The following is a 26,898-nucleotide window of genomic DNA, read 5'->3' on the forward strand; positions in this document are numbered from 1 at the left end:
CATCACATCTACCCATTCTAGATTTGAAGCTTTCGTGACTGCAAGGATTCATACTCTTAGGTTTTTTTCGGTAAAGTCACGTAGGTAAAAATAAATAATAAAAATAAAAATAATAGAAATAATAATATAAATAAAATTATAAATCACGACGTTTCGGAGGCAACACAAGTCTCCGTCATCAGGTGGGACCGTCACAGCTATATTTACTGTATCAAGATTTACTGTATCAAGATACAGTAAATATAGCTGTGACGGTCCCACCTGATGACGGAGACTTGTGTTGCCTCCGAAACGTCGTGATTTATAATTTTATTTCTATTATTATTTTTATTTTACATCTACCCATGTATTTAAGGAACGAAACAGGATAATTTCTCCACGAACCTGTCTCCTGAAGCTAGTTGTAATTACTGGCGAAACGTCGTACTCAGATTGTAAATGTTATGGCTTTGCTCTCCAACACACCGGAGTGCTGTACTAGTGACGAATTGGCATGTTCTATTTATGTGACAAACCTTAATAGTTGGCTGTGTCGGGTGGTGGCGAGTTTAACGACACATCTATATATTTACGTGATCTAACCCAAAAAAACTGTATTATGGATGATATTGGTCTCGGAAGCCTACGTGTTAAACATACTCATAGCTGTCAATCCATACGGTTTATCCCGTATTCTTGTACAGGGAAATTTAGTTTTCAGGTCCATACGGCGTACAGCCAGTTGAATACGGGCAACATTTTTTTTGTCTATTGGTTTGTGTTTGACCCTTGTTATGGGACTTTGTAGGATGAACGTTGAGATTTATAAGGGCACGGGGTGACCAATAAGGTCTGAATTTGTATGTCATAAGGTAGGCACTGATATGGGGTTGGCATGTATGTCACACTGACGTCTTACAGAGATGATTGAGTCCACGCCTTTATGGTAACGTGGTTACACTCACATTATGGCACAATATGACAAAATCACCCGAAATGCAACACCTCTCTTCAGATCTTGGAAGTTAAGCGGGGTTGATCCTGGATAGTATTTGGTATGGGCAACCCCACCACCTTGCAAGTCAGGATGCCATAGTGTAGTGGGGCTATGTGGTGTGCACTAGAGGACTGCAGCCAAATCTCTTTATTTTTTCATCCTTTGATACTGGAAAAAGGTCCCATTTTTCAACTGCTCACCCCAAGCTATATATGCTCTGATAGTGCGTTGTCTTTGGACTGTTTCCCTTTTGGCGTTCTCTGGTCTAACGCTGGTGAGACTAAGCCCTCAAGAAGGCTGTCTCTGGTGTAGGCCAATCAGTTTCAAAGACAATGCCATATATTATCAGAGCATGTTTGTTTGCATGTTCACTACAAGTAGTGTGGTTAATTCGAGCTTGATTTCTTTGCAAAAGGTTTCTATTTGGTGTTTGAACATCTTAACACTTGTTTTATTTCCATAAAGGCTAAAACCTATTTATATTTTATCATACATCTATTGTTGTCATGGTCTTCTATGCTCCTACATCTATACTCCTTGCCTTCACCAACACGCACTAAGTATGGCCAAATAATGTCCACGACCTGCCGTCATCCAGGCCCTCATCAGGCAGTGGATTGATAAAGGGCTATACATGTACGAAAGCTTGTTGAGATGTTTGTCACATTGAATATATGTTTCGATTTAAAGCTTTCGTGACTGCAGGGATTCATCTTCTTGGTTCTTTCGGTAAAGTCACGTGACTTTACCGAAAGAACCAAGAAGATGAATATATGTTGTTAATTTTGCCTGTGAGAATATACTTTGCTTTCCCTGTTTTGTTCCATTTTAGATTTAAAGAGGTGCAAGAAAGTGATGGTGACGACATCGATCCATGAGCTGTCTGAGCTGTCTGGAGCCTCGGAATAAATCGTCTGCTACGCCTCCAGAATTTGCAGCTCCAAATTCAACAGCAAGACCCAAGTCCTCGCCAATTTACGTGTGTGTGTCACATGTGGCTCAACTAACATTGTGATACCAACATTGAGCCAAATACAATTGTCAGATCTTGGCAGATTTCGAAAGCTAAGCAGATTTGAGCCTGGATAGTGCTTGGATGGGCGACCACATGCACAAACAGGCTGCCATAAGTGGCTGTGTGGTTGTGCTACGTGGTGGTCAGCAAAGAGCAGTGTTGCAAAAAACATAATTGTACTGTGCTGCTGTGCTCCCACGTTTATGCTCCGCGCCTTTAGCACACAGCACTGACCAGTGGTGAAGTATGGTCAAGGCGTAGCCCTCATGACCCGCACGGTGTGGGGATCAGGCCCTTATCACACAGTGAATTAACCAAGAGGCTTCTCATGCACATGTGCTGTGTTGCACTGAAGACCGTTAATACATAGTAAATGTGAAACTAGTGGGCAGTTTGTCATATTGAATCCCACTGCCATACAAGTTTAAAGGGCCACAGTTTTTTCAAATTTATCCGCAGGTCGTTCTGAATCCGGCTGGACTTCCCAAAAATGGCAATAGAGGGCGCTAAAGAGTTATTATTGGTGAGTCCTTTGACACTGGCTTAATTATTAACAGACTTTGCAGTTTTGATATTTTTTACGTAATATAATAAAAGGTAACTTTCAGCCACTTACAAATTTGGGGGGGGGGGTACAAAAGAAGAATCTAGAATAATCAAAATGTGACAATCCCTGGTGGCATGCAACCTAATGCAGAGCCACAATTTACGTTTTTTTGTGAAGGAGTATTTCACACAAATGTCACGTGAATTTTGGTATATTCATTATTAAAAAATAAATGCAAATGTTTAATTATAAAGTGGCAAAATGCAACTGCAGCTCAAGGTGTTGTACAGATGGATAAAAAAAATCTAAGAGTTGGCGAGAGGGGGTGGGTTTGGGATTATTTAACTACATCTAAAATGGCGATGGAAACACAAATAATTTACATTTATATGGAAGTTAGATGAGAAGTAAATAATACGCATGGACATTTCAATCAGTGACAAAGAGTTATACTGATTGTGTGCTAATAGACGTGAAGTTGAATATTTGAGCTCCTCGGTGGTGAGATGTTAACTACTTTGCCTGGTATACAGGAGGCCATGGGTTCAATCCCGACCCTGGTGCCTGTATATTTGGAGTTTGCATGTTCTCCCCGTGGTCGTGTGTATTGTCCTCTGGGTCTGCCGGTTTTCCCCTCCACATTTAGAATCAACATGCGTTTAGAATATTTGGCTGCTATAAATTGGGCTATCACTTGTGGACAGGTCGCTTCTGAAAAAGAGCTATATAGCTCAGTGCACCTTGTCTGGTAGAGTAAAACATCGTTGAGTTGTAATATTGCTACAGTAGAATGTAGGCTGTAGAGACTAGACATTGAGTGCAAGTCACTCCATACTTGGGCTTTTCAAGCCTTCGGCGTTCCACGTTGCCTTAATTTGTACATAAATTGTGTGTGTGTCTAAGAGATTGAATGTGGATTTGTACATGTATACGTTTGGCATCGGTGTCTTTGGGTGGCACATTTGCAAAATGCATAACTGCACAGTGTGTCCTCAAAATTACGTGGTAAACCATGACTCTGACATAGAGCAGGGGTTTTTAGGGACAACTAACCATGTCAAAAGAAATTGAAAATCGCGCTCACGAAGCTGAAATTGAACAGTGCGCAGACCAATGTCAAGTCGTTTGCTGCAATTCCACGTTGCGCAGAAATTTCACGAGCGAAGCAGTCCCAGTTTGGTTTTGTACTTAACAGCTGCTACTTTGGCCAGTGCAGAATTGCCTTGTGATATTCAGTGTTGTTTTTTTCTCTCTTTTATATTGCTATTTATATTATTAAATAAAAGAGCAATACTGGATATGTGGCGTTCCAAGCTCTAAATGGGCTAAATTGGTCTTCATGGAAATACCAGGGTTTTGTTAAGAAAATGTATATACTATGGCACTGCACCACTGAATTAGCCTGGAATTTCAAGGACATGTTGTGTATGTGTTTGGGGGTAAGTGGGGGGCGGAGGGGAGTTACTGTATTTGTTTTTGGCATCTAAATTAATATACAATTTTGGCGAATCGTTTAACACATTTATCAATATTAAGTGAACGTGTTTGTGCGTCCCAGTGTGGGAATTGTGTGTATTGATTTCATATACAGGCTGTCCGTAAAGTCCTATTACCCCAAGGTCACTTTCAGTTTCTGTTGTGTTTGCCTCTGCATGTTATGTTGGTTAAAGTCAAGGTAATGGCAGATATGAGCAGCCTGTCATGCGGTAATGTTATAAAGAATTATCCTGTCATGAGAATGATGGTGACAAACTGACCTCTGGACAACAGATAAAGGTGATTTCTGTGATCGTGTAAATTTTTTCTCGGGTGGCTCATAATATATTTTCAACAATCATTGAATATGATCATACCGATATAAACTGTGTGGAGTGGTGCTGCTGTGGTTTGCACACTCTACGAGTTTTAACCTTTGACAAGGTTGCCATCGTTTGAGAGTGAAATCTGCACCAGTCCTGGCTACCCCTTTCACCATCCCCACACTGACCAGTGTGGTGAAGTATGGCCCAACAACCCCCAGTGACAATTACGATATGAAGCGGCCTTCATCTAACAGTGGATTTGTGACACCGTGGACATTGTGAGTCCAGTGTATACGTGGGTTTGAATGGTTGAAATGAAACGTGCTGCAAAATACCTTTGGCAGGTCACATTATCAGACACGACAGTCACTATTAGTGCGAATAAGCCCCTTCACCATCCTGGGCTCCATGTTCCCCCCATGGCCGCGTGGATTTTTCTCCGCGTCCTCCAGTTCCCTCATTTAGAATCAACGTACATTCCGAGTATTTGGCTGCTATACATTTCCACATGATAATCCACTTCGTTGAGCTATCAGTTGTGACCAGCTCGCTTCTGAAAATGAGCTACATCGCTCAGTGGCCCTTACGTGGCAAAAAAAAAAAACATGAGTTTGTTTCGTTTAGTTTGGGAAAGGGCCGAAAATATTTTCAATGTATGTTTATTCAATCAATATACCAATGTGTTTTTAGTGCAAAGTTTGTTACCATGTCGTTGATCGTGGAATGCAAGCTTTTTGATATATTTGTGTGAAGTGTACACATTTGATATACAGTACATTGCAAGTGCTGGATATCGAAATGATTAACTTAAGTGTGGTTTTCGCCAATGCTTTCGTTTGCGTTTTAGAGTGTATGTGTAGTGGTGGTATTGACGTGCGCCGACTGTGACAGTGATGGATCACGGGGCGGCGCGGGGTGCGGGGTTGGGCACGCGTTGTGGGCGTGGTGTGGACGCGCGCGCCGGGAGGGACAGATGACGAGGCGGCGCGGAGTGAGTGGTGAGGCACGATGAGATGTGGGAAAAGAGGATCGTAGCCAGCGCCCGGCGATTGGTCGAATAAGTGGGTGCTCGCAGCGACGTCCGTAGGTGGGGTATAAAGGGGGACGCGCGAGAGCACTCGGGGAGAGTTACCCAGTTGAAGACCCGAAGACGGAGCTGAAGACCTAGTGAAGCCGAGTAGCTCAGTGGCGTTAGTCGCCGAGTAGCTAAGTGGATGTTGGTCATCCGAGTAGCTCAGTGGCGTTAGTCGCCGAGTAGCTAAGTGGATGTTGGTCATCCGAGTAGCTCAGTGGGCGTTAGTCGCCAAGTAGCTAAGTGGGTGTTTGTCACCCGAGTACTAAGTGGATGTTGGTCATCCGAGTAGCTCAGTGGCGTTAGTCGCCAAGTAGCTAAGAGGATGTTGGTCATCCGAGTAACTCAGTGGGCGTTAGTCGCCAAGTAGCTAAGTGGGTGTTTGTCACCGAGTACTAAGTGGATGTTGGTCATCCGAGTAGCTCAGTGGGCGTTAGTCGCCAAGTAGCTAAGTGGGTGTTTGTCACCCGAGATACAAAGTAGGTGTTAGTCACCTGTAACCAAGTTTGATAAAATAAAGAGTGTGTTACCCGTGAAGTCGTCTCCCGTGGAGTTACTACATTACATATGTATTAACACCTTTTGTAACCTATCCATGGAGAACTGTTATTGTATAACCATAGCCCTCATCCTAATGCGTGTTAGAATGTGTGTTCCACAGTACTGTCTTGTGAAATAAAATATACACCAGTTGAAATGTATAAGAACTCGGCTTGAATTATTGCTGTAATTAAACTCATCAACCCATTATCCCTAAGATGATAAACCTTGAAACAAAATTATCAGCTGGGATAGGAAACATTACATTATAAACATCGAAATGCTTAAAGTCATGAATTCTACTTGCAGTTGGGCTGTACGATCATTTAGTTTGACCAATGCAGATTTAAACGTTTTTCCATAACAGTGCCACAGTGGCACACTGCCGCAAACCTGGTAGACGGAGTTTATATCCCACCCAGGGAAAAAATATCCTTTTAGTGATACTGTATCTGAAACGGTCTTGACCCCCCTCCCTACCCAACTCTAACCCTACCCCCTCTCATCCAGCAGTTAACAAAGGGATTTATCACTGAAAGGCATGAGACTTGAAAAAAAACATTCCTTTCTACTCAGGCTTACGACTGTGTTCAGGAGCTAAATATTGCTGAGGTCTGTAAACCACGAGAGGGCTTCAGGAAATAGTGTTGTGCAGTTTTGCTATTATTTCATTGAAGGAGCGAAGACTTGGGTGGTTTTACTATATGGTTAATAGTTTGGGTTGCATGTGTAAAGACAGTACGGGGCGATAGAGGGACAGTATGGCTCCCCGGGACCATGGTTACTAATTGACGTGCTAATGATTAATGGAACAAGCCTTGACAGGGTCACGTGGGGGAAGCACGGGACCCAACGGGAGTAGTCTTGATGCGAGAGTTACATTGTCTCAAAATAGAGTCGTCTAATTACCCAAGTGTATATAGTCACTCGCGGTCACGCGTTAAGTTGTCAGCGGACTTTATTCGTAATAAATATACATGAAGAAAGACGGTGACTCTGAGAGCTACATTGCACATGGACACAATTTTACATTAACTATAATGAGCCAAGAATGTCTGTGTATCATGCGTGTGACGTCACTCCACGTCGACCAGCCCCCCTCATTAATAATAATGAACAGGTTACGTCCTCCACATGGACCCTCCCCCCCCTCATTAATAATCATGAGCGGGTGACGTCACTCCGCATGGAGAACCCCCCTCATTAATAATCATGAGCAGGTGACGTCTCCAAATGGACACCCCCCCCGCCATTAATAATAATTAGCGGGTGACGTCACTCCACATGGGGGGCGAGGCGCCTCCTCCCCCCACCTCAGCGTCAACTCACAACCCTCACTACAAAGGCAGAACCCTCGCGTCACGCGGTCTCCGTCACGCTGTTGAGACATCAAAGTAAAAAGGACGTCATGATGAACAAGGGATTATAACCTTAAAATGAAATAGGTCTGCGTCACCACGGCCTTACAAATTGCACACGCATTAATGCAATGAATATCACGTCGCGGTCCGCTTTTCGCATACAAGTTTCAGATTCACTGCAATACGTGCCCAGCAGTGGAGAGATCATGGCTGGCGTTTGTATACGCGTATCCCAGAGACCCCCCCCCCACCCCCCGTGTATAGCTTGTAGTGAAACAATCCTCATGAAGATATTGCCGCGTGTATAGAGGAATTGAGAGGCTATATGATAAAAGAGGTGCAACACCACAACGGCGAACTGCAGGGATGAGGCTCCACGACTCGTGGTGCTGAATGTGGACAGAGACCCGCCACTGCAGCTCGTGGGTGTGACGTGGACTGTGATCGACGGACAGCCGCGAGGCTATCAGTTGGGGCAATGAATGGAGTTGAACAGATTAATAAGTAATATTAAAAAAAACTTTTTTTAAAGACGCTTTATTAAAATGTACCGTACTAGTAATGGAAGAACTCCACAACTCCAGGAAGTGGCCCCGAAGCTTGCCATAACGTAAGGGGCCGTGGTGATTTACAGCCAACGTCAGTTGAGCGTGGACAATTAGACCCAAGCCGAAACATAACATATAAAAAAATGTTTAAAATATATGTTTTAATTTTTTATGATAGAATATACTATTGTCATCAGTATGACATAAGTATACCATGTTTGCAGTCGATACCACATAGGGAAGTGGGTAAAAATTAAGTGACAAGATTTGAGGTTAATGAAAAGCGTGTAATAATAAAAAAGGGGAAAACGTATTCTCGCGTTACCGATTGTTCCAATTGTGAAGCAGTATATTTTATGACATTGTGTTCCATCCATTTGGGTTCTAACATACACGATTGTCAAGCATTCTCTCTCGGTTTATATAGTCAAATTTAGGTGATGTTACATAGCCTAAAACAAACTGTTGGGGCAGGTGCTGTTTGAGAGGCCGGAACGGTGGATGAGGTGGTGGGTGGTCAGCACCACGCCCGACCGCCTTTGTCTCCCCAGTAGAGATGCTCACACTGCACCAGGTACTCATTTTAGCCTGAGTAGATTTAGGGGAGGGCCAAAGCCAGTTCATAAACGGGAGAAGAGACAACACAGCTTGCTCCCGACACGGTGGAGTAGAACCGTCTCGTCTAGCCATCATCCTGAGTGAAGATCCCTGGATTTGATCTTCCACGAAATTCATGGTCCACCCTAAACCGCATGTGCACAATTCATGACAGATGCGGATGCCAGATGGAAGATAAAGAAATATCCAGTGTCCGATCCACAAATACGAAGAAGACATCATCGCGATACACATCGTTGCTCCTGACGCGGTTATCTGGTTTGACCACCTGAATGCGAAATTGTAGTTGTTGCTCTGCTATAAATTTCCACATGATAAACCACTTTGGGGCCGTCCATAAATGGCGTCACGCACCTAGGGGGGAGGGGGGTCAGACATTTGTGACGATGTGTGACGAGGGGGGGAGGGTTTGAGAAGCGTGACTTCACATCAAAATGTGCAACTTTAAATATATACAACACGTTCTACTTAATTAAATATACTTTTTAATAAATGCTTTCTCCTACAACATCAGAGTGCAGCGGCACATTAAATACGCACTACAATGACAATAGTTTAAAGCGATTTGAAGCATGTTTTTTTTTGGGGGGGCAGAGCTTTGTGACGTCATATTTGAGTGGGGGTCTGACTTTTTGTGACGCCGTGTGACTAGGGGGGGGGGGGGGTCAAAAATCGTCCAAAATCGCGTGACGTCATTTATGGACGGCCCCTTTTGTTGAGCTATCATTTGTGGTCAGATCGCTTCTGAAAAAAGCCACACAGTAGCTCAGTGGGCCTTACCTGGTAAAATAAAAAATAGTTTCGTTTTATTTGTATATTTTGTTTAAGTTATTTGTTTACCTTTCCTATACGTTGCACTCCAATCGTTGTTTTGTGCTGTTTGTTGTTGTAACGTTCTGACCCGCCCCTACTGGACATCTGTGGAAAGAAAAGCTTTTCAGCTGATCGGATTTCTCTCCGGTATAAATACTGCATCTGATGCATCAGTCGTTCGAAGCAAGATGACCAATCAGCCTGAGCGCCATTTGATTGGCCACGTGGCACGAATGTGATTTTTTCCCACAATCACGTGACCGCCGACAAACACACGCGCGCGCCGATCACGTGGCCCTATTAAAGCCCCGGATCACGTGATCGCCCCCCCCTCCCGCTCCTCTCCCCAGGCGCGCACTACTTATTTTACCTCGCGCAGTCACGTGATCGAACAGCTTTCCCCTCCCCCACGCTAATCCGCGATTGGCCCTCGCGGATCACGTGGTACGCGACCGTGCACTATTTTCTCTTTTTTTTGTGTGTGTCGCCGGCTGTAAGTATCCATGCGCCGACATTTCGACGTCATCGCGGACGGTGACGGCGTTGTTCGGCTCGACTTCCGCTTTCGGCTTCCCATTGACAAGGGGGAGAGGCCCAGTGGCAGGGTAGAGGCTTTGCGTTGAGAGATACAATAAATAGATCACAGTTATACAGATGCGCATCTATCGTAGAGACGATTACATATGTGCGTTGAACTTGGTTCTCACACCCTACGTCGCACAACCGATGCTAATCGGAGGTTATTGATAAGCGCGATAGGTGACACCGGCGTGTTGCGGTGATGTATTGAGAGACGTGGTGTGCAAGAGATGCAATAGCAATGCGTGGATAGAGTAGGACACAGGACAGCCTCGTGTAGTTCCTGCGTGTGGGATGTAGATTGTGACGTGTAGAGTCATGGGGACACTGGGTTAAGAGATGTGTTGCAGCTGCTGGTGCAGACAGAGATAGGGTTTGCGTAAAGTTATGTATGGATAGGGTTATGCACACAAGGGAAACGGGGTACTGTGATATAGATATTGCTGTAGGCTTATGGAAGTGGAGACTTGTAGGAATGTGTAGAGTCGCAGACAATATTGTTATAGAATTATGTAGATGCATTCGACATAGGGATGGGGGTATATCTGTTACCTTAGGAAAATTTGTGAAGAAATACATCACTGTCAGGCACCAATGTAGATATGTGTCGAGTATAATAGATGTGGTACAATAAGAGATACTGCTAAAGATGTATTTGCATGTATAAGAGACACCAGTGCTCATGAATAGATACAGATGGCTTGCATAGAGATACCGTTTGGCGATAGATAGTTGAGAGGGTCGATAGTTATAGTTTTGGTGGAGACAGATACTTGGTGTAGTTATTGAATTATTATAGATTAATATAGTTGTGGTCATAGTTATTGGTAGAGGTGCTGACGCATATTTCGAGATGTTTTACTCGTGAAAAGAAACCAATGTATACAATTATTTTACAAGCTGTTGTGTAGTTGCTGATATATTTCATGGGGTGCAGTTAACACTCCGAGCTACTTGATAATTATAGTGACATTGTGTAATGTTAAACACACACCACTGTCTTCGATTCTTCCTGTACACATAACGGCGCCACTCTGTACGCACATCGACAATCTCACGGCTCTTCCTCGATCGCACATCTTTCTCCTAAAGCCTTTTTTAAAAATATAAATAAACACAATCAGGACGAGCACTGTCTCGCTTTCCCGAAGGCGCATACAGGGGGAGCGTGGGGGGGGTGAGAAGCTGTGCAGTAATAATCGTGGCGATTCGTACACGCGAGCCGGGCATGGTTTTCTTCAAGACCTTCCTCCTCGTTCAGTGAGTCGAGACGCGAGGGACGACCGTCTGGATTCCCCAGCCGCCTTGGATAGGTGAGAATTGCGGCGTGTGAGGGAGATGTGCGGTCTGGTGTTTGAGTGTGTGTAGGTTTACTCGGCCTCATGAGTACCTGGTATGGGGTGGTGGGTAAACATCACCACTGGGAGGGGGAGAGACAAATGCGGCCAGGCGTGGTGTTGGCCAGGTAAAGTCGCGTAGGTAAAAAATAAGTAAAATGAAAACAACTCAATGAAATCACAATTTAAAAAAAAGCTGTTTTCATTTTTATTATTTTTTACCTACGTGACTTTACCGAAAAAACAAAGAGTTTGGTTCATTACAGTCACGAAAACTTCTAATCTAGAATACAACACGGGTTATTTTTTGTCTTTGTGGGTTCTGGGGAGCGGTGGCGCAATAGTTGGGACGCTGCGCGACCGACCCCGTCGACCTGAGTTCGATTCACGCGCGCAACCAGTAACCATAACCGAATACGGATCTGAACCGATTCTGGGCCATCCCTGGGTAGACTCACGATTTAATGAGTAACCTGGTGCGCCGCGTGTGTAAATATCAGCAATTGGGGAGACAAAGGCGGCCGGGCGTGGTGTTGACCACATGTCCATCGCTTCGCGTGTTGCCAGACGACAGGTGCTCGCTAACAAGCACTTAGCACTTAGGGGCCATCCATTTAGTAGCCACGCTGAAATCTGTCAAAACTTGACCCCTAACCCCCTTCCTGAACGCACGCGGACTTTTTACACCCCCTGAATCCTATAGAACGGCCGATATTTAATCCACGCAGAAACGATCAAGGATTAATATGAACGTGTTTAAGCAAACAGTCCACCGCCGGACTATCTAACTAATTTGAAGGCCAATGTAGACAAATTATTATCGAGGCTTCACCCCCCCCCCCCCCCGTTTCCTATGAGTACATTTGTCAGTAGACCCCCCATACGCAAGCGTACGCATTTGGGTTAACCCCCCTCCATGCGTACGTACTAAATGGATGGCCCCTTACCCCAATAGTCTGTTAAAGTCTATGGAGTAAGGAGGTCTTTTGTGTGTGGGTGTTCTGATGTGTGGATGCTTGGGTTTCTTGTTGTTGGATGTGTGGACCAGTGCGATGCATCGGTGTTATTTTTGTGAACGAAATTAGTGTTGGATGTATTCGACAAGTGTTAATTTTATTTTAGTGAACCCTGACTAATGCCAGAGGGCTATCGTCAACCGTGACACAGTTACTAACACGGTCTACCCACCAATGATCACAAAGCACGACTCCATGAAATGAACTACAGCGAAACTTCACTTGTCCGTGGTAATGTGTAGTGGAGACAAAAGCACACGTACATTCGTGCGGGGGGGGGATAATTAAAGGATTTGACATCAACTCATATTCGCCAAACAGTTTCGGGTAACTGCGGAGTCGCGCCCGGGGGGACAAAAAGCGCGTGTATAAAAACCCCTGCGGGGTAATTGGATAAATTTCCTCCACACCCCCTAATTTTACTAATGTGGCCATAAAATTGGAAGATCGTTTCAGAAACCAGAATGCACAAAAGGCTGGGGGGGGGGGGTAATATTTGAAGTTACTGCAAGTCCCTTGGACATGTGCAGGACACTTGCTGTGTTCCAACGACGTGTGTCTCTGTGTATCTCATTGTATCTACGCTAACATCCATGTGTCCTGTCTCCGCCTCTGTGTGCATATACCTCCATATATATGTAGGACTTGAAATGTCACGCGCCACGCGTTCTGTTGCTATGCGGGCAACTGAGCATACAGTGTTGTTGTGTGCCATTGAGGGGGAGGTCATTAAGAGACACCACAGGTGTAAAGGGTAACGGAGGACGCAGGCCGGTGATTAGTCAGGAGGGTGAGTGGCTGATGACTGGCGCCGGGCTGACGGCGATAACATGGTCACGTGAGGCTGGGGGCCTGGGGGCGAGTAGCGAAGCGGGGGATGAGATAATTAATTGGGGCTGATTGGTTCGGGTATAAAGGCACAGCGTAACGGAGAGACGGGAGTCTTGGTTGGTGTTGGAGTCGGAGTTGGAGTGGTTGGTGCCCAGGACAGAGACGGAGCAGCAGGGAGCAGGAATAGATACGATAAAGGTAGACAGAGAGAATACAGATAGGGTAGCAGTGGATAGAGAAAATACAGCGTACGGTAGCAGTGGATAGAGAGAATACAGATAGGGTAGCAGTGGATAGAGAAAATACAGCGTACGGTAGCAGTGGATAGAGAGAATACAGATAGGGTAGCAGTGGACGGAGCGAGTACAGAGTAGGGTAGCAGCGGAGTAACGGACCTTGGGGGAGAGAGAGAGAGAGAGAGCGAGCGAAGTCGCGGAGCGAGTGAACGGAGAGGCATGGAGTGATGATGAGGAGGTGTGAACTATATGCGTGAATAAAAGACGAGAAAGACAAAGAAGCTGTCGCATCAGTACGAGTCCTACATATATAAAAGGCAAAGTTGTGAATATGTGTGTCTGTTCAAAATGTTTAGCCTACTTCCCGACATGCAACAAACTTGACATTTGCCATGTGGGTACTTTCCAGACTGTACACCATGCAAAAATTATGAAAGTAGACTTTTTTTTTATTTTGGGGGGGAGGGGCGCAATAATGCATATATTTTGCACGGCAAGTTAGCTGTGACGTCACATTTGTCATGTGACCCGTGTGCGGAAGCGTAACGGAGTGTGCCTGCTGATCGCGGGTAAAGTGAAATACAAATGTGTGGCAGGTTTAAGGTGGTTTATTATTTCAGTCGTTTACTGCCGTACACACCCTGAAAGTTGTGTGTGTCTGCAGCAAGCGCGTGTATGTGTACCTATGGGCGCGCGCATGTGTGGGTGTGGGGGGAGCGGTAGTGTAGTGCTTAGCGTGCTGCGCTATGATCCCGGCGACCCGAGTTCAATTCTCGCTCACGCCCACCACCGGTGACGATTATTTGAACCGGTCCTGGGCCTCCCCTAGGTCGACTCAGCCTCAAACAAGTAACTGGCGTGGTGTGTGAACATCACTACTGGGGAGACAAAGGCGGACGGGCATGGTGAATCCAAGTCCTGGGCAAAGCCGAGTAGTAAAGCTAGTTTACTACAATCATGAGCCAAGAATGTCTGTGTCCCGCGCGTGACGTCACTCCACGTCGACCAGCCCCCCTCATTAATAATCATGAACAGGTGACGTCCTCCAAATGGACACCCCCCCCATCCATAATAATTAGCGGCTGACGTCACTCCACATGGGTGCCAAGGGGCCCCCTCCCCTCTCCTCGGCGTCAACTTACAACCCTCAATACAAATGCAGAACCCTCACCTCACGCAATCTCCGTAACGCTATTGAGACATCAGAGTAAAAAGGACGTCATGATGAACAAGGGATTATAACCTTAAAATGAAATAGGTCTGTGTCATCGCCCCCTTACAAATTGCACACGCATTAATGCAATGAATATCACGTCGCGGTCTGCTTTTGCTTGCAAGTTTCGGATTTACTGCAATACACCCTTCCTTGGATGGGCAAAAGGCTAGTGTTTAAAGAAAACATGTAGCGCCATATGTAGATAATAGATGACAGTTGGTATGTATAATACATATAATCAATGACAATACAGTATATTTATTAAAATATATTTGTTAAATATACAGTATTTTAAAAAGCTAACGGATGCTGACCAAGTTATTGGGCCATGTTTACGGGTCCTCCATTGGTCCAATACTGTAATTATGAACAATGAACACAATGTGAAGTATACTATGTGCAGTATACTATTACCTTTACTGTAATAACCCTCGTGTCAAAACATTAATGGAAATTAAATAATCACTGATTTAAAGTTGTATCAAAGGACGTTTTAATTTTACTGAAGTCGCGAAGAACAGGTCCCATAGGATAAATGGAGAGGGTGTTCCAATAAGTACATACGAATGATGGAACTAAACTTTACTCTGGTTTCTCTTCAGAGCGAATAAATCTTTCGCCTTTTACTAAAGATTTCCGTGGAGAGGAACACTCTAATGAGTCTTGAACTATTTTTCGTAACCCTGCTCTGGCAGGGTTTCCTTTGAAATAAAAAAAAAGATTGAGGGAACTTGGTGCGGGTGCTTCACGTCATGTAAAGAGAGGGGTGGGACACTTTGTGTTCATGGCGACAACTTTATGCAGCTATTTATTATTTGACTAGCCGTTTCCGTCTCACTCCAAAGATGGGTGTATTGCAGTTAAGGGTCCATCCCCTGTCTCCCTCCTTTACTTGAGTAACCCTCGTGTTAAAACATTAATGGAAATTAATTAATCACTGATTTAAAGTTGTATCAAAGGACGTTTTTATTTTACTTAAGTCGCGAAGAACAGGTCCCATAGGATAAATGGAGAGGGTGCTCTGATAAGTACATACGAATGATGGAACTAAACTTTACTCTGGTTTCTCTTCAGAGCGAATAAATCTTTCGCCTTTTACTAAAGATTTCCGTGGAGAGGAACACTCGAGTGAGTCTTAAACTATTTTTCGTAACCCTGCTCTGGCAGGGTTTCCTTTAAAATAAAAAAAAGATTGAGGTTTGCTGGATATGGGTGCGTCACGTCATGTAAAGAGAGGGGTGGGACACTTTGTGTTCATGGCGACAACTTTATGCAGCTATTTATTATCTGACTAGCCATCTCCGACTCACTCCAAGGATGGGTGTATTGCAGTTACGGGTCCATTCCCTGTCCCCCTCTCTGGATGCAGGCGTACTTTTTACACCCCCCCCCCTACCTCCATACATACGCTTGACGCACCCCTCCTCGAATACCTACTATAATCACCCAGTAATGTCTGTCCTTAACTCTCGTAACGTCACTCCACATCGACCAGCCCCCCTCATTAATTTTCAAGAGCAGCTGACATCCTCCAAATGGACACCTCCCCCCCATTCATAATTATTAGCGGTTGACGTCACTCCACATGGGGAGCCAAGGGGCCTCCTCTCCTCGGCGTCAACTTACAACCCTCACTACAAAGGCAGAACCCTCACGTCACGCGATCTCCGTAATGCTGTTGAGACATCAAAGTAAAAAGGACGTCATGATGAACAACGGATTATAACCGTAAAATGGAATAGGTCTGTGTCACCGCGCCTTTACAAATTGCACACGCATTAATGCAATGAATAGCACGTCGCCGTCTGCTTTTCACTTGCCAGTTTCAGATTTACTGCAATACACTTGTCCTTGGACGGGCAAAAGGCGTATGTTTAAAGAAAACATGCAGTGCCATATGTAGATAATAGATGACAGTTGGTATGTATAATACACATAATAAATGACGATACAGTATATTTATTCAAGTATATTTATTAAAAGAGACTTTATTTAAAAAACCTAACGGATGCTGACCAAGTTATTGGGCCATGTTTACGGGTCCGCCATTGGTCCAATACTGTAATTATGTACAATGAACACAATGCGAAGTAAACTATGTGCAGTATACTATTACCTTTACTTGAGTAACCCTCGTTTAAAAACATTAATGGAAATTAAATAATCACTGATTTAAAGTTGTATCAAAGGACATTGTAATTTTACTAAAGTCGCGAAGAACAGGTCCCATAGGATAAATGGAGAGGGTGTTCCAATAAGTACATACGAATGATGGAACTAAACTTTACTCTGGTTTCTCTTCAGAGCGAATAAATCTTTCGCCTTTTACTAAAGATTTCCGTGGAGAGGAACACTCTAAAGAGTCTTAAACTATTTTTCGTAACCCTGCTCTGGCAGGGTTTCCTTTGAAATAAAAAAAAAGATTGAGGGAACTTGGTGCGGGTGCTTCACGTCATGTAAAGAGAGGGGTGGGACACTTTGTGTTCATGGCGACAACTTTATGCAGCTATTTATTATTTGACTAGCCGTTTCCGTCTCACTCCAAAGATGGGTGTATTGCAGTTAAGGGTCCATCCCCTGTCCCCCTCCTTTACTTGAGTAACCCTCGTGTAAAAACATTAATGGAAATTAATTAATCACTGATTTAAAGTTGTATCAAAGGACGTTTTTATTTTACTTAAGTCGCGAAGAACAGGTCCCATAGGATAAATGGAGAGGGTGCTCTGATAAGTACATACGAATGATGGAACTAAACTTTACTCTGGTTTCTCTTCAGAGCGAATACATCTTTCGCCTTTTACTAAAGATTTCCGTGGAGAGGAACACTCGAGTGAGTCTTAAACTATTTTTCGTAACCCTGCTCTGGCAGGGTTTCCTTTAAAATAAAAAAAGATTGAAGTTTGCTGGATATGGGTGCGTCACGTCATGTAAAGAGAGGGGTGGGACACTTTGTGTTCATGGCGACAACTTTATGCAGCTATTTATTATCTGACTAGCCATCTCCGACTCACTCCAAGGATGGGTGTATTGCAGTTACGGGTCCATTCCCTGTCCCCCTCTCTGGATGCAGGCGTACTTTTTACACCCCCCCCTACCTCCATACATACGCTTGACGCACCCCTCCTCGAATACCTACTATAATCACCCAGTAATGTCTGTCCTTAACTCTCGTAACGTCACTCCACATCGACCAGCCCCCCTCATTAATTTTCAAGAGCAGCTGACATCCTCCAAATGGACACCTCCCCCCCATTCATAATTATTAGCGGTTGACGTCACTCCACATGGGGAGCCAAGGGGCCTCCTCTCCTCGGCGTCAACTTACAACCCTCACTACAAAGGCAGAACCCTCACGTCACGCGATCTCCGTAATGCTGTTGAGACATCAAAGTAAAAAGGACGTCATGATGAACAACGGATTATAACCGTAAAATGGAATAGGTCTGTGTCACCGCGCCTTTACAAATTGCACACGCATTAATGCAATGAATAGCACGTCGCCGTCTGCTTTTCACTTGCCAGTTTCAGATTTACTGCAATACACTTGTCCTTGGACGGGCAAAAGGCGTATGTTTAAAGAAAACATGCAGTGCCATATGTAGATAATAGATGACAGTTGGTATGTATAATACACATAATAAATGACGATACAGTATATTTATTCAAGTATATTTATTAAAAGAGACTTTATTTAAAAAACCTAACGGATGCTGACCAAGTTATTGGGCCATGTTTACGGGTCCGCCATTGGTCCAATACTGTAATTATGTACAATGAACACAATGCGAAGTAAACTATGTGCAGTATACTATTACCTTTACTTGAGTAACCCTCGTTTAAAAACATTAATGGAAATTAAATAATCACTGATTTAAAGTTGTATCAAAGGACATTGTAATTTTACTAAAGTCGCGAAGAACAGGTCCCATAGGATAAATGGAGAGGGTGTTCCAATAAGTACATACGAATGATGGAACTAAACTTTACTCTGGTTTCTCTTCAGAGCGAATAAATCTTTCGCCTTTTACTAAAGATTTCCGTGGAGAGGAACACTCTAAAGAGTCTTAAACTATTTTCGTAACCCTGCTCTGGCAGGGTTTCCTTTGAAATAAAAAAAAAGATTGAGGGAACTTGGTGCGGGTGCTTCACGTCATGTAAAGAGAGGGGTGGGACACTTTGTGTTCATGGCGACAACTTTATGCAGCTATTTATTATTTGACTAGCCGTTTCCGTCTCACTCCAAAGATGGGTGTATTGCAGTTAAGGGTCCATCCCCTGTCCCCCTCCTTTACTTGAGTAACCCTCGTGTAAAAACATTAATGGAAATTAATTAATCACTGATTTAAAGTTGTATCAAAGGACGTTTTTATTTTACTTAAGTCGCGAAGAACAGGTCCCATAGGATAAATGGAGAGGGTGCTCTGATAAGTACATACGAATGATGGAACTAAACTTTACTCTGGTTTCTCTTCAGAGCGAATACATCTTTCGCCTTTTACTAAAGATTTCCGTGGAGAGGAACACTCGAGTGAGTCTTAAACTATTTTTCGTAACCCTGCTCTGGCAGGGTTTCCTTTAAAATAAAAAAAGATTGAAGTTTGCTGGATATGGGTGCGTCACGTCATGTAAAGAGAGGGGTGGGACACTTTGTGTTCATGGCGACAACTTTATGCAGCTATTTATTATCTGACTAGCCATCTCCGACTCACTCCAAGGATGGGTGTATTGCAGTTACGGGTCCATTCCCTGTCCCCCTCTCTGGATGCAGGCGTACTTTTTACACCCCCCCCTACCTCCATACATACGCTTGACGCACCCCTCCTCGAATACCTACTATAATCACCCAGTAATGTCTGTCCTTAACTCTCGTAACGTCACTCCACATCGACCAGCCCCCCTCATTAATTTTCAAGAGCAGCTGACATCCTCCAAATGGACACCTCCCCCCCATTCATAATTATTAGCGGTTGACGTCACTCCACATGGGGAGCCAAGGGGCCTCCTCTCCTCGGCGTCAACTTACAACCCTCACTACAAAGGCAGAACCCTCACGTCACGCGATCTCCGTAATGCTGTTGAGACATCAAAGTAAAAAGGACGTCATGATGAACAACGGATTATAACCGTAAAATGGAATAGGTCTGTGTCACCGCGCCTTTACAAATTGCACACGCATTAATGCAATGAATAGCACGTCGCCGTCTGCTTTTCACTTGCCAGTTTCAGATTTACTGCAATACACTTGTCCTTGGACGGGCAAAAGGCGTATGTTTAAAGAAAACATGCAGTGCCATATGTAGATAATAGATGACAGTTGGTATGTATAATACACATAATAAATGACGATACAGTATATTTATTCAAGTATATTTATTAAAAGAGACTTTATTTAAAAAACCTAACGGATGCTGACCAAGTTATTGGGCCATGTTTACGGGTCCGCCATTGGTCCAATACTGTAATTATGTACAATGAACACAATGCGAAGTAAACTATGTGCAGTATACTATTACCTTTACTTGAGTAACCCTCGTTTAAAAACATTAATGGAAATTAAATAATCACTGATTTAAAGTTGTATCAAAGGACATTGTAATTTTACTAAAGTCGCGAAGAACAGGTCCCATAGGATAAATGGAGAGGGTGTTCCAATAAGTACATACGAATGATGGAACTAAACTTTACTCTGGTTTCTCTTCAGAGCGAATAAATCTTTCGCCTTTTACTAAAGATTTCCGTGGAGAGGAACACTCTAAAGAGTCTTAAACTATTTTCGTAACCCTGCTCTGGCAGGGTTTCCTTTGAAATAAAAAAAAAGATTGAGGGAACTTGGTGCGGGTGCTTCACGTCATGTAAAGAGAGGGGTGGGACACTTTGTGTTCATGGCGACAACTTTATGCAGCTATTTATTATTTGACTAGCCGTTTCCGTCTCACTCCAAAGATGGGTGTATTGCAGTTAAGGGTCCATCCCCTGTCCCCCTCCTTTACTTGAGTAACCCTCGTGTAAAAACATTAATGGAAATTAATTAATCACTGATTTAAAGTTGTATCAAAGGACGTTTTTATTTTACTTAAGTCGCGAAGAACAGGTCCCATAGGATAAATGGAGAGGGTGCTCTGATAAGTACATACGAATGATGGAACTAAACTTTACTCTGGTTTCTCTTCAGAGCGAATAAATCTTTCGCCTTTTACTAAAGATTTCCGTGGAGAGGAACACTCGAGTGAGTCTTAAACTATTTTTCGTAACCCTGCTCTGGCAGGGTTTCCTTTAAAATAAAAAAAGATTGAGGTTTGCTGGATATGGGTGCGTCACGTCATGTAAAGAGAGGGGTGGGACACTTTGTGTTCATGGCGACAACTTTATGCAGCTATTTATTATCTGACTAGCCATCTCCGACTCACTCCAAGGATGGGTGTATTGCAGTTACGGGTCCATTCCCTGTCCCCCTCTCTGGATGCAGGCGTACTTTTTACACCCCCCCCTACCTCCATACATACGCTTGACGCACCCCTCCTCGAATACCTACTATAATCACCCAGTAATGTCTGTCCTTAACTCTCGTAACGTCACTCCACATCGACCAGCCCCCCTCATTAATTTTCAAGAGCAGCTGACATCCTCCAAATGGACACCTCCCCCCCATTCATAATTATTAGCGGTTGACGTCACTCCACATGGGGAGCCAAGGGGCCTCCTCTCCTCGGCGTCAACTTACAACCCTCACTACAAAGGCAGAACCCTCACGTCACGCGATCTCCGTAATGCTGTTGAGACATCAAAGTAAAAAGGACGTCATGATGAACAACGGATTATAACCGTAAAATGGAATAGGTCTGTGTCACCGCGCCTTTACAAATTGCACACGCATTAATGCAATGAATAGCACGTCGCCGTCTGCTTTTCACTTGCCAGTTTCAGATTTACTGCAATACACTTGTCCTTGGACGGGCAAAAGGCGTATGTTTAAAGAAAACATGCAGTGCCATATGTAGATAATAGATGACAGTTGGTATGTATAATACACATAATAAATGACGATACAGTATATTTATTCAAGTATATTTATTAAAAGAGACTTTATTTAAAAAACCTAACGGATGCTGACCAAGTTATTGGGCCATGTTTACGGGTCCGCCATTGGTCCAATACTGTAATTATGTACAATGAACACAATGCGAAGTAAACTATGTGCAGTATACTATTACCTTTACTTGAGTAACCCTCGTTTAAAAACATTAATGGAAATTAAATAATCACTGATTTAAAGTTGTATCAAAGGACATTGTAATTTTACTAAAGTCGCGAAGAACAGGTCCCATAGGATAAATGGAGAGGGTGTTCCAATAAGTACATACGAATGATGGAACTAAACTTTACTCTGGTTTCTCTTCAGAGCGAATAAATCTTTCGCCTTTTACTAAAGATTTCCGTGGAGAGGAACACTCTAAAGAGTCTTAAACTATTTTTCGTAACCCTGCTCTGGCAGGGTTTCCTTTGAAATAAAAAAAAGATTGAGGGTACTTGGTGCGGGTGCTTCACGTCATGTAAAGAGAGGGGTGGGACACTTTGTGTTCATGGCGACAACTTTATGCAGCTATTTATTATTTGACTAGCCGTTTCCGTCTCACTCCAAAGATGGGTGTATTGCAGTTAAGGGTCCATCCCCTGTCCCCCTCCTTTACTTGAGTAACCCTCGTGTAAAAACATTAATGGCAATTAATTAATCACTGATTTAAAGTTGTATCAAAGGACGTTTTTATTTTACTAAAGTCGCGAAGAACAGGTCCCATAGGATAAATGGAGAGGGTGCTCCGATAAGTACATACGAATGATGGAACTAAACTTTACTCTGGTTTCTCTTCAGAGCGAATAAATCTTTCGCCTTTTACTAAAGATTTCCGTGGAGAGGAACACTCTAATGAGTCTTAAACTATTTTTCGTAACCCTGCTCTGGCAGGGTTTCCTTTGAAATAAAAAAAAGATTGAGGGAACTTGGTGCGGGTGCTTCACGTCATGTAAAGAGAGGGGTGGGACACTTTGTGTTCATGGCGACAACTTTATGCAGCTATTTATTATTTGACTAGCCGTTTCCGTCTCACTCCAAAGATGGGTGTATTGCAGTTAAGGGTCCATCCCCTGTCCCCCTCCTTTACTTGAGTAACCCTCGTGTAAAAACATTAATGGCAATTAATTAATCACTGATTTAAAGTTGTATCAAAGGACGTTTTTATTTTACTAAAGTCGCGAAGAACAGGTCCCATAGGATAAATGGAGAGGGTGCTCCGATAAGTACATACGAATGATGGAACTAAACTTTACTCCGGTTTCTCTTCAGAGCGAATAAATCTTTCGCCTTTTACTAAAGATTTCCGTGGAGAGGAACACTCTAATGAGTCTTAAACTATTTTTCGTAACCCTGCTCTGGCAGGGTTTCCTTTGAAATAAAAAAAAAAGATTGAGGGAACTTGGTGCGGGTGCTTCACGTCATGTAAAGAGAGGGGTGGGACACTTTGTGTTCATGGCGACAACTTTATGCAGCTATTTATTATTTGACTAGCCGTTTCCGTCTCACTCCAAAGATGGGTGTATTGCAGTTAAGGGTCCATCCCCTGTCCCCCTCCTTTACTTGAGTAACCCTCGTGTAAAAACATTAATGGAAATTAATTAATCACTGATTTAAAGTTGTATTAAAGGACGTTTTTATTTTACTCAAGTCGCGAAGAACAGGTCCCATAGGATAAATGGAGAGGGTGCTCCGATAAGTACATACGAATGATGGAACTAAACTTTACTCTGGTTTCTCTTCAGAGCGAATAAATCTTTCGCCTTTTACTAAAGATTTCCGTGGAGAGGAACACTCGAATGAGTCTTAAACTATTTTTCGTAACCCTGCTCTGGCAGGATTTCCTTTAAAATAAAAAAAAAGTTTGAGGTTTGCTGGATATGGGTGCGTCACGTCATGTAAAGAGAGGGGTGGGACACTTTGTGTTCATGGCGACAACTTTATGCAGCTATTTATTATCTGACTAGCCATCTCCGACTCACTCCAAGGATGGGTGTATTGCAGTTACGGGTCCATCCCCTGTCCCCCTCTCTGGATGCAGGCGTACTTTTTACACCCCCCCCCAACCTCCATACATACGCTTGACGCACCCCTCCTCGAATACCTACTATAATCACCCAGTAATGTCTGTCCTTAACTCTCATAACGTCACTCCACATCGACCAGCCCCCCTCATTATTTTTCAAGAGCAGGTGACATCCTCCAAATGGACCCCCCCCCCATTCATAATTTTTAGCGGCTGACGTCACTCCACATGGGGGGCCAAGGGTCCTCCTCTCCTCGGCGTCAACTTACAACCCTCACTACAAAGGCAGAACCCTCACGTCACGCGATCTCCGTAATGCTGTTGAGACATCAAAGTAAAAAGGACGTCATGATGAACAAGGGATTATAACCGTAAAATGGAATAGGTCTGTGTCACCGCGCCTTTACAAATTGCACACGCATTAATGCAATGAATAGCACGTCGCCGTCTGCTTTTCACTTGCCAGTTTCAGATTTACTGCAATACACCTGTCCTTGGACGGGCAAAAGGCGAGTGTTTAAAGAAAACATGCAGCGCCATATGTAGATAATAGATGACAGTTGGTATGTATAATACACATAATAAATGACGATACAGTATATTTATTCAAGTATATTTATTAAAAGAGACTTTATTTAAAAAACCTAACGGTTGCTGACCAAGTTATTGGGCCATGTTTACGGGTCCGCCATTGGTCCAATACTGTAATTATGTACAATGAACACAATGCGAAGTAAACTATGTGCAGTATACTATTACCTTTACTTGAGTAACCCTCGTTTAAAAACATTAATGGAAATTAAATAATCACTGATTTAAAGTTGTATCAAAGGACGTTTTTATTTTACTTAAGTCGCGAAGAACAGGTCCCATAGGATAAATGGAGAGGGTGCTCTGATAAGTACATACGAATGATGGAACTAAACTTTACTCTGGTTTCTCTTCAGAGCGAATAAATCTTTCGCCTTTTACTAAAGATTTCCGTGGAGAGGAACACTCGAGTGAGTCTTAAACTATTTTTCGTAACCCTGCTCTGGCAGGGTTTCCTTTAAAATAAAAAAAGATTGAGGTTTGCTGGATATGGGTGCGTCACGTCATGTAAAGAGAGGGGTGGGACACTTTGTGTTCATGGCGACAACTTTATGCAGCTATTTATTATCTGACTAGCCATCTCCGACTCACTCCAAGGATGGGTGTATTGCAGTTACGGGTCCATTCCCTGTCCCCCTCTCTGGATGCAGGCGTACTTTTTACACCCCCCCCAACCTCCATACATACGCTTGACGCACCCCTCCTCGAATACCTACTATAATCACCCAGTAATGTCTGTCCTTAACTCTCGTAACGTCACTCCACATCGACCAGCCCCCCTCATTAATTTTCAAGAGCAGCTGACATCCTCCAAATGGACACCTCCCCCCCATTCATAATTATTAGCGGTTGACGTCACTCCACATGGGGAGCCAAGGGGCCTCCTCTCCTCGGCGTCAACTTACAACCCTCACTACAAAGGCAGAACCCTCACGTCACGCGATCTCCGTAATGCTGTTGAGACATCAAAGTAAAAAGGACGTCATGATGAACAACGGATTATAACCGTAAAATGGAATAGGTCTGTGTCACCGCGTCTTTACAAATTGCACACGCATTAATGCAATGAATAGCACGTCGCCGTCTGCTTTTCACTTGCCAGTTTCAGATTTACTGCAATACACTTGTCCTTGGACGGGCAAAAGGCGAGTGTTTAAAGAAAACATGCAGTGCCATATGTAGATAATAGATGACAGTTGGTATGTATAATACACATAATAAATGACGATACAGTATATTTATTCAAGTATATTTATTAAAAGAGACTTTATTTAAAAAAACCTAACGGATGCTGACCAAGTTATTGGGCCATGTTTACGGGTCCGCCATTGGTCCAATACTGTAATTATGTACAATGAACACAATGCGAAGTAAACTATGTGCAGTATACTATTACCTTTACTTGAGTAACCCTCGTTTAAAAACATTAATGGAAATTAAATAATCACTGATTTAAAGTTGTATCAAAGGACATTGTAATTTTACTAAAGTCGCGAAGAACAGGTCCCATAGGATAAATGGAGAGGGTGTTCCAATAAGTACATACGAATGATGGAACTAAACTTTACTCTGGTTTCTCTTCAGAGCGAATAAATCTTTCGCCTTTTACTAAAGATTTCCGTGGAGAGGAACACTCTAAAGAGTCTTAAACTATTTTTCGTAACCCTGCTCTTGCAGGGTTTCCTTTGAAATAAAAAAAAAGATTGAGGGAACTTGGTGTGGGTGCTTCACGTCATGTAAAGAGAGGGGTGGGACACTTTGTGTTCATGGCGACAACTTTATGCAGCTATTTATTATTTGACTAGCCGTTTCCGTCTCACTCCAAAGATGGGTGTATTGCAGTTAAGGGTCCATCCCCTGTCCCCCTCCTTTACTTGAGTAACCCTCGTGTAAAAACATTAATGGAAATTAATTAATCACTGATTTAAAGTTGTATCAAAGGACGTTTTTATTTTACTTAAGTCGCGAAGAACAGGTCCCATAGGATAAATGGAGAGGGTGCTCTGATAAGTACATACGAATGATGGAACTAAACTTTACTCTGGTTTCTCTTCAGAGCGAATAAATCTTTCGCCTTTTACTAAAGATTTCCGTGGAGAGGAACACTCTAATGAGTCTTAAACTATTTTTCGTAACCCTGCTCTGGCAGGGTTTCCTTTGAAATAAAAAAAAAGATTGAGGGAACTTGGTGCGGGTGCTTCACGTCATGTAAAGAGAGGGGTGGGACACTTTGTGTTCATGGCGACAACTTTATGCAGCTATTTATTATTTGACTAGCCGTTTCCGTCTCACTTCAAAGATGGGTGTATTGCAGTTAAGGGTCCATCCCCTGTCCCCCTCCTTTACTTGAGTAACCCTCGTGTAAAAACATTAATGGAAATTAATTAATCACTGATTTAAAGTTGTATCAAAGGACGTTTTTATTTTACTTAAGTCGCGAAGAACAGGTCCCATAGGATAAATGGAAAGGGTGCTCTGATAAGTACATACGAATGATGGAACTAAACTTTACTCTGGTTTCTCTTCAGAGCGAATAAATCTTTCGCCTTTTACTAAAGATTTCCGTGGAGAGGAACACTCGAGTGAGTCTTAAACTATTTTTCGTAACCCTGCTCTGGCAGGGTTTCCTTTAAAATAAAAAAAGATTGAGGTTTGCTGGATATGGGTGCGTCACGTCATGTAAAGAGAGGGGTGGGACACTTTGT

The 26,898-nt window shown here is 43.3% G+C and overlaps 16 non-coding genes across 16 annotated transcripts; all 16 read left to right on the forward strand.

The window, feature by feature from the left end:
• Positions 1–15,089: 15,089 nt before the first annotated feature.
• Positions 15,090–15,205, forward strand: LOC144946323 (U5 spliceosomal RNA). The gene has a single exon (XR_013639824.1). It is a non-coding gene; the product is annotated as a U5 spliceosomal RNA (small nuclear RNA).
• Positions 15,206–15,561: 356 nt separating this feature from the next.
• On the forward strand, positions 15,562–15,677 carry LOC144946314 (U5 spliceosomal RNA). Its single transcript, XR_013639815.1, has one exon. It is a non-coding gene; the product is annotated as a U5 spliceosomal RNA (small nuclear RNA).
• Positions 15,678–16,791: 1,114 nt separating this feature from the next.
• Positions 16,792–16,907, forward strand: LOC144946365 (U5 spliceosomal RNA). Its single transcript, XR_013639859.1, has one exon. It is a non-coding gene; the product is annotated as a U5 spliceosomal RNA (small nuclear RNA).
• A 356-nt stretch (positions 16,908–17,263) lies between these two features.
• On the forward strand, positions 17,264–17,379 carry LOC144946348 (U5 spliceosomal RNA). Its single transcript, XR_013639848.1, has one exon. It is a non-coding gene; the product is annotated as a U5 spliceosomal RNA (small nuclear RNA).
• Positions 17,380–18,490: 1,111 nt separating this feature from the next.
• LOC144946338 (U5 spliceosomal RNA) lies at positions 18,491–18,605 on the forward strand. The gene has a single exon (XR_013639838.1). It is a non-coding gene; the product is annotated as a U5 spliceosomal RNA (small nuclear RNA).
• Positions 18,606–18,961: 356 nt separating this feature from the next.
• Positions 18,962–19,077, forward strand: LOC144946349 (U5 spliceosomal RNA). Its single transcript, XR_013639849.1, has one exon. It is a non-coding gene; the product is annotated as a U5 spliceosomal RNA (small nuclear RNA).
• A 1,111-nt stretch (positions 19,078–20,188) lies between these two features.
• Positions 20,189–20,303, forward strand: LOC144946339 (U5 spliceosomal RNA). Its single transcript, XR_013639839.1, has one exon. It is a non-coding gene; the product is annotated as a U5 spliceosomal RNA (small nuclear RNA).
• Positions 20,304–20,659: 356 nt separating this feature from the next.
• Positions 20,660–20,775, forward strand: LOC144946315 (U5 spliceosomal RNA). Its single transcript, XR_013639816.1, has one exon. It is a non-coding gene; the product is annotated as a U5 spliceosomal RNA (small nuclear RNA).
• Positions 20,776–21,886: 1,111 nt separating this feature from the next.
• On the forward strand, positions 21,887–22,002 carry LOC144946366 (U5 spliceosomal RNA). Its single transcript, XR_013639860.1, has one exon. It is a non-coding gene; the product is annotated as a U5 spliceosomal RNA (small nuclear RNA).
• Positions 22,003–22,357: 355 nt separating this feature from the next.
• Positions 22,358–22,473, forward strand: LOC144946374 (U5 spliceosomal RNA). Its single transcript, XR_013639868.1, has one exon. It is a non-coding gene; the product is annotated as a U5 spliceosomal RNA (small nuclear RNA).
• A 355-nt stretch (positions 22,474–22,828) lies between these two features.
• LOC144946319 (U5 spliceosomal RNA) lies at positions 22,829–22,944 on the forward strand. Its single transcript, XR_013639820.1, has one exon. It is a non-coding gene; the product is annotated as a U5 spliceosomal RNA (small nuclear RNA).
• Positions 22,945–23,301: 357 nt separating this feature from the next.
• Positions 23,302–23,417, forward strand: LOC144946337 (U5 spliceosomal RNA). Its single transcript, XR_013639837.1, has one exon. It is a non-coding gene; the product is annotated as a U5 spliceosomal RNA (small nuclear RNA).
• A 1,112-nt stretch (positions 23,418–24,529) lies between these two features.
• Positions 24,530–24,645, forward strand: LOC144946316 (U5 spliceosomal RNA). The gene has a single exon (XR_013639817.1). It is a non-coding gene; the product is annotated as a U5 spliceosomal RNA (small nuclear RNA).
• Positions 24,646–25,757: 1,112 nt separating this feature from the next.
• On the forward strand, positions 25,758–25,873 carry LOC144946336 (U5 spliceosomal RNA). The gene has a single exon (XR_013639836.1). It is a non-coding gene; the product is annotated as a U5 spliceosomal RNA (small nuclear RNA).
• A 356-nt stretch (positions 25,874–26,229) lies between these two features.
• LOC144946375 (U5 spliceosomal RNA) lies at positions 26,230–26,345 on the forward strand. The gene has a single exon (XR_013639869.1). It is a non-coding gene; the product is annotated as a U5 spliceosomal RNA (small nuclear RNA).
• Positions 26,346–26,701: 356 nt separating this feature from the next.
• On the forward strand, positions 26,702–26,817 carry LOC144946317 (U5 spliceosomal RNA). The gene has a single exon (XR_013639818.1). It is a non-coding gene; the product is annotated as a U5 spliceosomal RNA (small nuclear RNA).
• Positions 26,818–26,898: the final 81 nt, after the last annotated feature.

Source organism: Lampetra fluviatilis, chromosome 40, assembly GCF_964198595.1.
Source record: "Lampetra fluviatilis chromosome 40, kcLamFluv1.1, whole genome shotgun sequence".
Lineage (NCBI taxonomy): Eukaryota > Metazoa > Chordata > Hyperoartia > Petromyzontiformes > Petromyzontidae > Lampetra > Lampetra fluviatilis.